Source organism: Puntigrus tetrazona, chromosome 6 (genome assembly GCF_018831695.1).
Source record: "Puntigrus tetrazona isolate hp1 chromosome 6, ASM1883169v1, whole genome shotgun sequence".
Taxonomy (NCBI): Eukaryota; Metazoa; Chordata; class Actinopteri; order Cypriniformes; family Cyprinidae; genus Puntigrus; species Puntigrus tetrazona.
The window spans coordinates 9,468,454-9,483,636 of NC_056704.1; the positions used below are offsets into that span (position 1 = coordinate 9,468,454).

At 35.9% G+C, this 15,183-nt stretch overlaps 1 pseudogene; it reads left to right on the forward strand.

Moving 5' to 3' along the window:
- The window catches only part of LOC122346817, a 128,728-nt pseudogene that overhangs the window by 19,483 nt on the left and 94,062 nt on the right, over positions 1-15,183 (forward strand).

Here is a 15,183-nt window from a genome sequence, read left to right on the forward strand (position 1 = left end):
ACACTGCAGCTCAAGCACTGATCAATCAGTTCCACTTTCAGTTGCATTTTCCCTCATTTGAAATAATCAGTACATCCTTAAAGAATTTACTGATCTTGTTTTCCTTGAGGCTTTGTATCTGGTAAAATATTAATTGCAAAAAGGGTTACCTGAGAGAAAATAAGGTGCAAAGCTTCAGAGATCTTGTAAAATTCAGAAAGTATTTACAGTGTGCTGGCAAAGCTGATGTCTAAAAAACCAGTCAGATGCACAGTGTCTTTAAAGCCAGAGTCTTTACACTGCACAGTGTTTGTGTCCCAGACTGGCATTGTGAAAAATTACTAATTTATACTCAGTATATAGTTTTCCCCCCAGTGCTATATTAAGTACATTTTATAAACTATGGGTGGAAATGTAACCGTGCAATAACCAGATCAATAGCTGAGGAGCTAAAATAGGTTAACACAACTTGAAATTACAATTAGTAGATTATGTCATGTTGCATGTTTTAACTAAAGAATGTTGAAAGACAGATTGATTATCTTGTTTATTTGAAGTAAAATTGTTCCAAGTTGATAAGCAGTCAGAATATAAAGCATGAGCCTGCATGTAAATAAATTTGTCCTCAAGAGTTTTGAATGCAAGGTAAATCTCTGAGTTAATGGATCAGACAGTGTGATTTTTCCTTCTTTTTCTTATGATTAGTTTCATAGGATTTAGTGTAATAATAAGGAATGAAAAACCCAGTGAACCCAGCAGAACGAGTGGAGAGACAAAGCCCAGATGAAGTTGTAATTTGTGTCACCATAGAAATATAAATTAACACTAAGACCTCAATGCATTAAAAGTAAAATGATCGTGTCTCTTCTGACACCAGAAGAGAAAATAAGCTAAAAAGCATTCACATGATTGAGAGAGAGAGAGAGTATATTTCACATGAGGGTTTATTTCAATTAATAATTAATAATTTACTTTACTTTATTGTTCGTTATACCTTATTGTTGATTTAAAGTAATCTGCAATTATACTTTTGACATTTAAGTGTGGGTCTGTCTGGAAGCTGTTTTGTTATTCAAAATAAAACATTAATTTCTTAAGATATATTTTTTATGTTCTACACAATAAATAAATGAATGACTTTCTGTATATCTCAGGAGTCACTTTAAGAGGAGATCGCTTTGCACAAAAGAAGAAATTTGAAAGAATGTTAGTTGACCAAGCTGACTTGTTTTTCATTGACTTTTGTATAAACAAATACATATTTATTAAAATATTTTCATTTACTGTCCTCACAAGAAAGCAAAGGAGGGAATTATGTATTTTTGAGAAGGAGTTGCTTTAAGAAGAGCTTCCTTTTCTTTAGTCATCTTCTCTACCTTTAGTTTTTTTAGTGGTTCACTTAGATGAAGTGTCACACACACTGAAATACATGTGCCTCTTTTTGTTTCCGCTGTTTCCGCTGTTTGCGCTGTGGTGGATCAGGTCAGTGGTGCCCCTGCTGTGTTACTCATGACTCACTGACCTTTCTCTAACTGCAGGAGCTCATTATGTTCATCCGTACAGGAAGGTTATTTCCATGTTTGCGTGTTTGCATATGAAGAAGTCAAGATAGCTTTCTTTGTTTACGTTTTTCTTGAAAAATTATGTGGTGTAATTTCTGCATTGTGTAACACACCAAAAAAAATTAAATCTTGTAGCATGTACCACATTTGTGAAGATGGTAGAGAAAATAGGAACTAGATGCCGTCTGGCTTCAAAAGAAGGTGATCTGCAAAACCGGTTTGCACTAGTCCTGAGTTCACAAAAACTTTACTGTAAAATTGTTTCCCCCAAACATATTTTCTGTGTGTTTTTTTAGGACACCACAAACCAGCAGCATGAAGCCACACTTTAGATCTGGTCGCATCATTTGAGTCAAATTTAGAGTTAAATTTAATCTGTGACTTAGAATAAGACATTTGGACTGTTACCAAGCAAATAAAATCAGTATCAACAAAATGAATGTTTGTAAAGCAGAGAAAACACAGACACTACATTTGAAGTTACATTTAGGTGTATTTACACACTGTTTAGTACAGAAAAAGAATGCATTTAACATGCAATTACAAATGCATAAATTATGTTTTCATATTAAACATGAAACATTTGAAATTAAATAATAATAAATAGAGATGTGAAAGCTTCATTCACTCCAAATGAGAGGATTCGTTTCAGCATCACCATCTTGAACGATAACCAATCAATGGAATGATTCAGAACGATTGGTCAGTAGCCCACCACTTTTCTTGGGTACAGTGAAATAAGGACTTTAAAATCACAATTTCTTCTTGGTTGGTGGGACAGGCTCTATTGCGTCCTTTGTCAGGCAATCTCTGCATGCTGGACAGAGGTGTCCTTGTCCAAGTGGACAGATGTAAAAAGGACGCCTGTAACCTTGTTTGGACGGCAGCGCTTACTATTCCTTTCTGAGCTCCCACAGTGGTGATGTTGTACCCGAATGTGAGTGTGAGGAAGCAGTGTGTCACTCACAAACTGCATCTGGTGCATAATGCTCAAAATTGTAGAAAATTGCTCTTTCTATGAAAGGGAGGGTACAGCAGTGGTAAATGCCCTTAGCCCTCCCCTTAGGGTGGAGGTGCAGATGTCAGTGTCCCCCAAAGAACAGTCTCCCTGATCTGTGGGCAAGTCTTCCAAGAAGACTTAGCTACGCCCTAAGAAGCTCTCTTACAGCTGGCTGAATGCCCTTGTTTAAGGGGGTTACCTACCTAGATGTTTCTTTAGCGAAGCATGTGTAGAGGCCACAGGCAATGGCCAGATGAAGGCCTTTCATCCCAGCCCCTTCAAACTCGGCTACAAACTACCCAGTGCATGCTGTAGGTCCTGGCTAGATGCAGCCAATAGGACAACATCATTTCACAAAAGGCGAGATTTTGTGGTCACCAAACCTTGAAATCCTGTCCGGAAAAATAATGAACAGGATCGGTGACAATGGGCAGCCAACATGCACCGGAAACAAGTCTGACTTACTGCTGGCAATGTGATCCAGGTTCCTGCTCCGATCATACAGGGACCGGACAGCCCTTAGCAAAAGGCCCCATACCCCATACTTCCAGAGCACCCCACACAGGACACCACGAGGGTCCCGGTCGAATGCCTTTTTCAGATCCACAAAACACATGTGGACTGGTTGGGCAAACTCCCATGAACCCTTCAGAGGGTATAGAGCTGGTCCAGTTTTCCACGACCAGGACGAAAGTTGCATTGTTCCTCCTGGATCCGAGGTTTGACTATCAGATAAATTCTCCTCTCCAGTACCCTGGCATAGACTTTCCCAGGGAGGCTGAGGAGTCTGATCCCCCTATAGTTGGAGCACACCCTCTGCCAAGAGTACTGTCCCCCACCTCCACGCAATGCTGCAGAGCTGTGTCAGCCAAGACAGCCCCACAACATCCATAGACCTGAGGTACTCGGGGCGTATCTCGTCCACCCCTGGAGCCCTGCCACCGAGGAGCTTCTTAACTATCTTGGCCTCTACTTCCTCAGTGGAAGATGCGTTGGCGGGGTTGAGGAGATACTCAAAGTATTTCTTCCACCGCCCAACGATGTCCCCAGTCGAAGTCAGCAGTTGTTGTTTAGCCTGGTTGTTTTCAACTACTGCAGCCACAAAACTGTGTTAAAACATCATCTTATAAAAGTGTCTGTAAAAATGTTAGTGTTATTTTTCACTCTAGTCCAGAGCGAATAGAGTGTCATATACTTTGTTTTGGTAATTTATTACACAGTGACATGAAATATAGTGACACAATAAAACCTGATATTTCACCTCACTTTGGATGGTCTAAAGTTTTTTTTTTTTTGCTGTAGTTTATATTTACTCTTGATCTAATTCTAACTATAGCTGACTCGTCTTACTCTGTACTATCACCAACAGAATGCTGATCAGCAGTGCCTTGACGGCAGCTGTCAGTCATATGCCTCTTCCATTCTTTCTTATGGTCATGATGAAATGATTTAATCTCTGTTATTTTTTACCCTGTTAAAGTGTTGGGTTCATCTTTCATATTGAGAATTTATGCACCCTCTGCATTTTATTTTTGTTTTCATGGACCATCAATCCTTCTCTCTTTCTCTCTTTCTTGTACCCCTCTTTAAGACTCTTTCTGTGTTCTGAAATAAAGATGTTATTTTTTTTGGATGTTATTTGTGTTGGACTATGGGAGTAGCTCTGTGTGATATTCAGTTGGACTTAGTTAGCCATGAGTGACAGCATCATCAAGTGTACCATTTTTATGAATGTAAGATATGCCTGCTTATTAAATCAACTGTTGTTTACTCACCCTCAAGTCATTTCATAAATGTACTACTTTCAATTTCAGTTTCTAAAATTATAGAAAACAGCAAATATTTTAGATATTTAAGTCCATGTTCGCTGAAAATCTTGTCTAAATCTCTTTCACATTGAAGTTGAATATATTGAAATTAATATAATATAAATACATTTACCAATGTGTTTCCCCATAGGATTTTGTGAGACTGTAGATTGACCTCATTTGCCATTTTAAATGCACCAATCAGATATGTACATTTAGGAAATATGCAAGAAAAAATGTAAAAAAAAGCTTTAAAGTTGTAAGAATTATATGAATGTTCAAATGTTAACCTGGTGCATGTTGTGTTCCTAAATTTCACAGCATTTACTGTGATCAGAGCTACTCTGAGATTTCTCTGAATATCCTGGATAATTAAAAGAACCTGCTGAATGCATGCAAAAGAACTTGCTTGTATTGAGGCTTATCAATATCCAAGTTCATTCATGGCTCTTTTGTGGTTCTTTTTCTGCCTTAATTGCTTTTAATTTCAGCATATTTCAGAGTGATTTAATTTCTCCTCTTTTATTCCCCTGTCTGTTCCTCTAGATGAAAACAGTCAGTGTGGCTCTAGTTTTATGTCTCAATGTTGGCGTGGACCCTCCTGATGTAGTCAAGACTTCACCCTGCGCCAGACTAGAATGCTGGATAGGTGAGTTTCTCCATCCATCCATCCATCCATCCAGAAATTTAGTAACTTCCTTTATTTACATGTTCAGAGATGATCTAAAATTAAAATGTATCAGACATTCTTTATTCAATAAATATTGTAGTGATGTGCTATGGTAAAGTGTAAGTTAGTGTTTCATGTACATCGATTGTAAATGGAAGAAGAAAATATTCTCTATATCTAAAAAGCAAGCAATGTGTTGTAAGTATGGTGATGTTTACATAGCAGTCTGCATTGATTTCTGTTTAATTCAGTTTGATTTAATAAACATTGGCTTTTCTTTATGCTTTCAGCTATAAACCAATTAAATGAACCCCTGCCTTAGAGCAAACATGATCAACATCACTATTTTGCATTTCATTAGTTATAATGTATATGCAGTGCAGGTATATGAATAAAAATCTCTATAGATTTGATTCTGTGTGCATGTTTCTGCCAGATTTTATTCTAGGTTGCCTGTTGTACTTCTAGATGATTCTGAAAGGTTTAGATTAAATTTGTTATCTGACATTGTCTCTAAAATACTTTTTAGTAGTGTATTTTGTATTTCTCAATAATATCAATATATAACAATACAATAATAGTGTAATCATTTTTATTTTCTCTACCTTTGTCTTTCTTCTAGATCCTCTGTCCATGAGTCCACAAAAAGCCCTTGAGACAATAGGGGCCAATCTACAAAAACAGTATGAAAACTGGCAGCCCAGGGTAAGAGCTGTCTTTCCTGCTGATACCGCATGTAACACAAACACATTCTCATTAGAGGTGAAATGTCTGTAAAAAACAAAACTGAACAAAACAAAAAATATTGATATGTATGTTTGCAGCATGGTCTTCCCACTGGTGGATAAGATTCATAAAAAAATATAAACCATCAAATAATTAGGACCTTTAAAGGAATAGTTCACCCGAAAATACAAATTATGACGTAATTTACTCACCCCCAGGCCATCCTATATGCCTTCGGGGGGTTATCACATGTCCTCTGAAGCTGTATATAATATATATAAATATATTTCTAACTTTTAATATTTTTAAATGACTTCCATTTTTTCAGCGAGAAGTCATATACACCTAAAATGGGTTGAGGGTGAGAAAGTGAGAAATGCTGTAATTTAAATTTTTGGATGAACTATACCTTTAAACTTGAAAAATAGTGTATATTGATGTCTTTCTGTGGTTAAAATAAATGATGTTTATTCGTGTTTATTTTTAAATTCACATTAACTGATAAAGCAGAGTCAGCTGACCACTACCTGCTTAGTTTTTAAGATTACAACCCCAAAAATAAAAAAAGCGGCTTTAATGGTGAACGTGTAAAATGCACAGTAAGCACTGCAGCTGTAAGAATGCCAGTGCTTTACTGTATGCTCTCCTCTCACTCAACTAATGTGCACCTCTTCAATATTTGATATTGCTCACTCATACATTCCCATTTTGCGCACTCTTCCTTCCTGTTAGTTGTTCCTTCTGAAGCAAAAAGCACCCAAAGCTGTCCTCATGAATGATGGCTTTATCTGTGTGTGCAGTTTTCAGCAAAGTCTGTCAAAGTTAGGTTTTAAAGATATTTACATTTACATTGACATACCTGCCTACACTGTACACACAAAAGACAACGCAATGAGCAATATTGCCGTTTTGTGAATATATATCTTTCTGACATTAAGCTTTGGTTTGCCTGGCTTTGCTGTCTGTTTGCTTAAAATTTAACTGGTTGTTTGGTCTTACAGGTATACATTTGTATCTGACAATGACTTTGAAGTATTAGGTATTATTTTATTTTATCTGATCTTTGTCCATAGCTGTTTATATGAGAGCTGGACAGTATAAAATTAGACAAGCTATCTCAATAAGTTGAACAGTTTTCTGTCCTCTGGCTAGGGACGTCACAATACCAAAACTCTAGTAGTTAGTACCAATACCACTAAAAGTACATGATACTAGATACTATGTCGATAACAATAATACTTAAACAATAACTTTATTCAACATATCAAAAACACTACAAATAACACATACACACCCATATACTCTGAACGCAAGCGTTAGTTTAAATTCACTGACATACTGAGAGGACAAAAATATGTATTTTTAAACCCATTAACATAATCAAAACATTTTTAAACTATTAATACTAGCCAACTGGTCAGGCCACTCTATTCAAAATGTGTACACTTTACCCCATTTAATTTCAGTGGGCTCTGGCTCTAAGGATTTCATCTTTAGGGGGGCTTATCCCTCAGAGAGAATATTAGATACAATTATACAAATTACCTAAATAAACAGTATTTTACATTGCTTATGAAAGCTGATTCTCAAGGTTTCTTTTTTGCTCTGAAAAACATGAAAGTGTTTGAACCGAGCACACTTCATGAAAGTGTGTTTCAGTTGCACTATTTGGTGTTCTAGTATACACAGAAAGTAACTTTAGCGTGCATATGAAATGCGATGTTTAAGTTTAGAGGTGTGGGGAGGGTGCGTATCCTAAGCACAGCAAATAGAAACAGAAAATTGCACCAGTGCCGTGCTCCTGCATTTAGGCATTCTACATTAAAGCATTGGTTTAACATTCTTAGTTGTCAGTTGTTCTTTTCATCCACTCTGTTTATCTGATGGGCCTAGGCTGCTCCCTCTCTGTCTGACTGCAGCACAATTTAACTTACACGCATGTATGGGAATATCTGGACCACGGCCAATCAGAGAGGGGGGTCTGCCCTTCGCTATCTCTGATTGGTTTAGACCGTAATATGTGCCTAATGTGTTCAATAGTGTTGAACCACAGGCAGACTTTCAGAGTTGCAGAGACTTTTTTCCCCTCGAACGGCTAGTCACACCGGTGCGACCTCAGAATTCTTTTAGTCGCACCATTAAGAAATTGGGTCGCACATGCAACCAAGCTCGTACTCTAGAGTCCCGTACCTTCAGTATCATCAGTACACTACTGAACAAAAACCATTACCAGCAGGATTTTACAATGTTTTTATTATGGACTTGCTACCATAGTATCTCTTCTTGTGACATCCCTATCTCTGGCCTTGAATTTGCCTGTAGACTGTCTGTAGACCATTGATCCTCCTTCCTCACGAATCAAGAGCATTAGACAGAGCTCCCTGCTGCACTATCAAGCTTTTATCTGTGTATACATAACTTTTACAAAAATTGCTCTTGAGACCAAATGGTTAGACAGAGTTTATGCCCCTGCATAACTTAATGGAATGTTAATCATCTCTTAAATTGAATTTAAGAATTTATATTGAAGTATATAAATGGTTGCACGTTTTTTTTAAGAGGAAGCTGTTTATTATGTGATGTTTTTTACAGATTTTTTTTATTTATTTTTTTTAGATTTTTACTAGGCATATGATTCATTTTAATGTCACTTTTAAAGTTTAATAGTAGGCCTGTAGGTAAATGTAAGTTACAGAAACATGGTAGTTGTCCTCTTACGTTAAATAACTTTTTTATATAACAAAAATACGGAAAATAATAATAATAATAATAATACAATTATGCATACAATGTATAAAGTTAAAAAAAAATGATTAAAACTGATTAAATGCAAAAGAACATAAGTATGAAGACCATCGACTGTTTACATGTGCATGAATAATGTGATTATTTCAAATAATTGGAGTAAGGATTTAATCACATTATGATGTTTACATGTCAAGAGCAAAGCTCTTCACTCCCATTTACATGCAATTTTCATATTCTAATTTTTTTACTGGGATATTGAAAAACAACATCTAATGAAAGTAGTTTAATTTAAAGGTGTATGGTGCAACTTTAACTTGCATACTTCCAAAATGGCTTTTCCGTGTACCACTCGTCAAGGAATGATGTCAAAGAACAGCTTTTCTCTCTGAACAAACACTCAACAAACTGTTCAGTAATGAAGACCACAAAGTACTGTCTCTCTTCTGAACAGCTGACCACTCTTCTTTGTTTAGCAAAAGCTATCTTCTGTATTTGTGATTTGGTGTGGTAGAGCAGTGAAGATTGTGGTATTAATTTGAATTAGTTGTGTGGCTTATATAATACCAATAACTAGACAGAATTTGTTGTACTGAATGATAAGTATCTCAGTCTTAAATGGCACACCAGTGGAACATGCACTAAATTGTTATTCACCTGAAAGGGATAATTCTTCCAAATAGGATGAATGGATAATTTATCTAAAATTGTCGCAAATAACATTCCAAACCTTCACTGTAAAAGCACACAAAATAATATGTTTATTGAAAATCCATTTGACCAAAACATTTTGAAAAAGATCTACCACTGATCTTTGTGTGTATCAAGAGCCACGGTATCCAGGGTAATGTCAGCATACCACCAAGAAGGACAAATCACATCCAAAAGAGTAACTGTGGATGCAAGAGAAAGCTGTCTGAAAGGGACTTCCGGTGCTAACCTAGATTGTATCCAAAAAACAAAACCACAGCTGCCCAACTCACTGCAGAATTAAATGTGCACCTTAACTCTGCTATTTCCACGAAAACTGTCCGTCGGGTTCTCCACAGGGTCAATATACATGGCTGAGCTGCTATAGCCAAAAAAGTCCAGAGAAAGAGTGGCACAAAATCCAAGCTGCTTGAAGTCCAGTGTAACGTTTCCACACTGGTGCTGTGATGTCTACTGGTGTGAGTACATTATTTCATCAAGTCCAAAGTCAATACAAAGTCAAAAAATTTTGAAAAACTTTATGCTTCCATCTGCTGAAAGGCTTTATGGAGATGCTGATTTCCTTTTCCAGCAGAACTTTAGCACCTACTTACTGTGCCATAACCACTTCTAAGTGGTTTGCTGACCATGATGTTACTGTGCTTCTAGGCCAGCCAACATGTCTGACCTGAACCCCATACTTTAAAGAACTTTGCTTTGCAAACACTTGATTGACATTAGGAAATATAATCTGATCTTCCAAAAAAACGTTTGAAATCTTTTAATTAGTCTAAAATACTGAGTTGGACAAGGAAACTGAAACACTGGCAAATTTATTGTTAGATGTTTCATGGCTAAATTTCACCAGCCGGTTGGCCAAAGTTCATTGATTGCATATTCCACCAGTAAGAGCAGAGTGTTGAAGTTTAATTAGCAGAGTGATAGCACAGTTTAACTGTTTTACTAAAATATTGCAATGCAGACATTATAGGTGACATATATCAAAGTTCAATACATGGCCGGGCTCCTATAGGCAAACCTTTGGTCACTCGTGCCAATGCCAAACGTTGGTTTTAATGGTGCCAGCAATGAAAATCTTGGGCTGTGGACAATGTGAAACATGTATTGTTCTCTGATGAGTCCACCTTCACTCTATTTCCCACATCCAAGAGAGTTACGTTGTGGAGGAGCCCCAAAAAAACGTACAACCCAGACTGTCGCATACCCAGAGTGAAGCATGGGAGCGGATCAGTGATGGTTTGGGCTGCAATATCCTGGCATTCCCTAGGCCCTATACTTGTACTAAATGAGCGCATCACTGCCAAGGACTACCTAACCATTCTGAGGACCATGTGCATCCAGCGGTTCAAAACATTGTATCCTGAAGGCGGTGCCATGTATCAGGATGATAATGCGCCAATACACACAGCAAAACTGGTGACATCTCCCATGGCCTGGACAGTCACCAAATCTGAACATTACACTTGGGGTGTTTTGGAGAAGAAGAATGGCTTAAAATTCCTCTGCCCACTGTGCTATATTGGCCACAAAAGGACTCCCTATACCGTACTAATGAATTATTGTTTCAGTTTCATTGTCAAAACCCTGTATATATGAAAAAAATATATATATATTTATTTTAATAAGTTTTCGTGATTTTCTATATTTTGAGATAGACCTGTGTGTGTTGTGTGTGTACATGTATATTTGTACAAGTATTCAATTGGTGACTTCAATTAGTGATTCCTGATTGCTGTGTGGTAAGATCATTAATGTCCATCCCCTTTCTTCCTGTCTCCTCTGTGTTCATCTATCTGACTCTGTTTAGCCATTAGAGTCATTAATGGACAAAACAACACATGCTCATGCAAATTGCCTAGTAAGACTAGAAGAAAAATAAAGTAATTGTGCAGTATTAAACCAGATAGACACCATTGTAGGTTGGGAGTCGGTTTTAGAATTGCACATAGGCCTATAGTTATTATTTTATTAGTAGTAGTAGAAAATCAAAAACAGTTAAACCTGCACATTTGTAAAATGCTTGACAGGACTATTACTAGCGTAAAATGGTGATAATTTTTAGTAATGTTGATAATATTGATGTGTGGTTTACAAAGCTGGTCATTTATGCAGCCAGTGCTGTAACTTTTTCTACTCATTAGTGCTGTTTGTCAAAGTTTTCATGGTTTGACCTTCTCCATAGCTCTTTAAAATATAATATTCTGTGTAGAATTCAAACTGGTTCAGATACATGTAGATATATTTAGCCCTGTTCGCTTAGTACTCACTGACTGTCAATTTTAAAAACCAAACATAATGCGTAAGAATATATTGACAGCCTAAATGGACAGAATTTATAATGCATTTTTTTTTTTGCAGACTTCAAAACAACTTCCAAAACAACCTTGTTTTCTCACAAGCAAAATACATGTGTATATGTATACATGTTGTGAATTTTACTAGCTTATAACTCACAAACAACCTGTTAGATACATTAAAGAGTCACACCAGATGGCAATTTCTATGACTATATCAACCTGTGATTGGCAAACATAGTTCCTATGACAAGAAAGAACCATGTATACATGAGTGTAATTAGTCCTTTTTATTTCTTAGGTTGTTCTTAGGGATTCTTAGCCTTTCAGAAATGCTCTAATTAAAAATATTAGTGAAAGGATAGAGTAAATATAAGAAGTGTTGTCATGTGTCATTGCTTTTCATTGCAAATTTTTTATTTATTTATTTTTTCTAACTTGTCTCTGGGAGGGTGTGATTAGTAGGAACAAACATACTTCTTTTAATAAGAAATATGAAGTCAGGACTAGTCTTTATGGGTTAAATAATGCAAACCTATATCCTAACAGTAAAGTTTTGATGGATGACGATTGTAATGGAGGTAAAAGGTCTCTAAAAGGTCTTTGCACATTTCGCCATGCTTGTGTGTTTGGCAGGCGATTTATAATGGACACTCAATGAAGTGTGTGAAGGGTGTTCTTATAGAAGTGCAACGGTCAGTGGAGTTTATGTACATATGGGCATCTACACTTACACTGACAAAGAAATTGTTCACTGATCATGTTGAGCTGGTTTTACCAAATTCTACAAAATCAGAATGTTTTATTTGCTCTGTTTGATAATTCTAAATGGATCTGTTTGCATTAAATAAAGTCAGGTCAAGGTGATTGGTATAGTGGCCTTTGGTATCTCCATGTGGTCCTGTTTAGATTTGAGGATTTACTTAAAAATTTCTTATTTTTTTCCTCACAGTTTTGGTGTAGCTCTGCACTGTAAAAAAAAATTAGTACATTTGAAATACACTACAAACCATCAAATGCAAGTGATAATGAGAAAGTTAGGTGAAACCAAAGCCCATTACAACTAGCTTTTAAACGTGAGCATATGTAGAAACTGCTTGTGTCATGCTGAGACTCACTGAATTGAAATATGCAGTAAACATTAATTTTAAAAACATTAGATGGAACATTCAATCCAAATAAACATAACTGATAAGAAAAGCTAGTGATTTTAAAAGTGATTTAAAAAAAAAAAAACCCATCAAATTCAAACTAAATTAAAACAGTTGTCTTTGTTTAAAATGTTTCAAGTCTTTAATAGTTTTCTTTTGGTTATACTGGAATAAAACATATTGGGACGTATGCTAAAATTATTGGATGTGGCATTGAGTGACTATAAATCAGCCATAATCAGCTGGTTGATTCACACTTGTTTCTTGTTGTTTTACTTTGAGCTGTAGAGAAAGCAGGTGTTTAGTTGTTCCTTTGGCGCTGTAATGTATAGAGATGCCAACTCTACAGGGCATGTCACTCCTCATTTCCTTCCCACTCCCTTCTCTGAAGCAGCAATGTTGAATCTTTGCCAAAACAAAGATCTGACAAAAAAGACTGCAGAAATGTCACAGATTTCATGGTTAAAAGAGTAAAAAAATGTAACCAATTTAGCCTGCTTATCTGTTTCATGGAGACAACTTGCAATGGTTGTTTGTTTATTTGTTTTCCTCTGGTGTAATTCTTGTTGTAAGTGAAGGAGTTGTTTTCCAGAATGTTTTTTTTAACTGGAGATGAGTAATAATGTTAGATCACTTAAAAGGATGAGATCTGGGAAATTTATTTAGAGAAGTTTTGAATTTATAGTGTCATAGTGTAAGTACAGATGAATGTAGGATCACTCAGCTTAAACACCTAGGGAGTTGTAGAATTTCTGGTTTGGTTTTGGTTTACTTGTTCCTTTAGTGAGAAGAACTGCTGCAAATCAGTGTAGTTTTTCTCAACCCACAAAAAGACCTATGGGAGATTATCGGACCAACGTGTGAGACAAGACTCTCGACCACCATCGTCTAGTAAAGAAACATCAATGCAAATTGAGCAAATATCTTTTGCAAAATGGTGTTCAGTCCATCTAATAGACTTCCAAAGACTCAATGTCAAGGCACATTGGTGACACATGCTGAGGTAACATAGTGTGTAACATTTCTATAGTGTGTAAAATGCAAGAGCTTTTTCACCCTTCATTTTTAGAGGATGTTTATTTGTAGTCTGCTGGTGGTATTTATAAGGATATAGTGGAGATGACGTAATAGATCACAGAGCAAATTCAAATTTATGTCAGCCATGAGGTCACCATGACACCATGCACTAACCACTAAGGCATGTCACCAGGAAGTTCATTAATTCATATTTCACTTTATATTGCTTTGAAAACTAAAGCTAAGGTGAAAACGACTAATAAAAAAACATTGTGTAAACTGAAATAAAATAAAAATTAAAATAAAACAAAAATGAAACTAACAACAGTTATAAAAAAACCTAACTGAAATAAAATAATAATTATCAAAAATAATTAATTGTTTTCATTCTCAGCCCTTTAAGCATAATAATTTACAAACTGAGTGGTGCTTTAAGGAAATAAATGACATAACACACATGGGATTATGTGTGAGAGATTACACTCGCATTAAATCTATAACACCAGGTAAGCTAAAATATTTTATTTTTAAAACATTTATTTATTTATCACCAACATTAGGCATTCTAAGTTTCTGTTTTGAAGAAACATGATAATTAACAGGAAAAAAAGATGATCCAATATCCAATATAAACTTTTGCCTGCATCTTGTGATCGGCCTGCCAGGCTTTCGATCAGATGTGCATTGGCTAAATCACATCATTCACAGCCTTATAATTTTTCATAAATGGGAAAAAAAAACATTTAAATATGAATAAATATTGATTTTTATTAATCCACAGTTATGATTTCTGCGTGGTTGTTCATGAGTGTGAGAAAAGTGCGGACCGTACAATTACAATATCATGATTACGGTTAAATAAGAATAACATTTAATAGCTTGTTTTACTCCAGACTCACATGACATCAGTCAAGTGTTTGAAACAACATCCCTTTGTGATTTAAGTTGGCTTCTTGTCACAGAATTAGCTGAAAATGCATTATACAATAGATAGTTCCAGTCCTAGATTCTGAATGGTTGAGAAACGTTTGAAGCTATGAGCATATCCAAATATTTCATAAAAAAAAGTGCTTTCAAATCCATAGTGATCAAGGTGCTAGACCATGATGTCACTGCTTCCTGTAGAAACGCATATCCTGATATCTGAATCCAATTGGTTGGTTGTGCCCTTCTGGATCTCACCTCTTCATAAAACTCCTGACAGTTGTCAACTGAAAGGAGTGCAATCTTCACATCCTTTGAAAAATAAAATGAAGGGGAGGGGATGATGTCATCATTCAGCCCACAGAGGCAACAGGATGCTGGACTATAGCAGAATTGAAAATATAGAATGGAAAAATACATGATTTTGATAATCAAACCAAATCATTGAATTTTAAAACATTTGACCAATTAAAGATTTAGTTTCTTAAAATGATGCTAGCTTAAATGATGATGTAAGTAACAGTCTTCTTATTAAGCATCAGCTTAAAGTTATTTTATAAGAGCAGCACATATTAAGTGGTCTACATGGTGTGAAC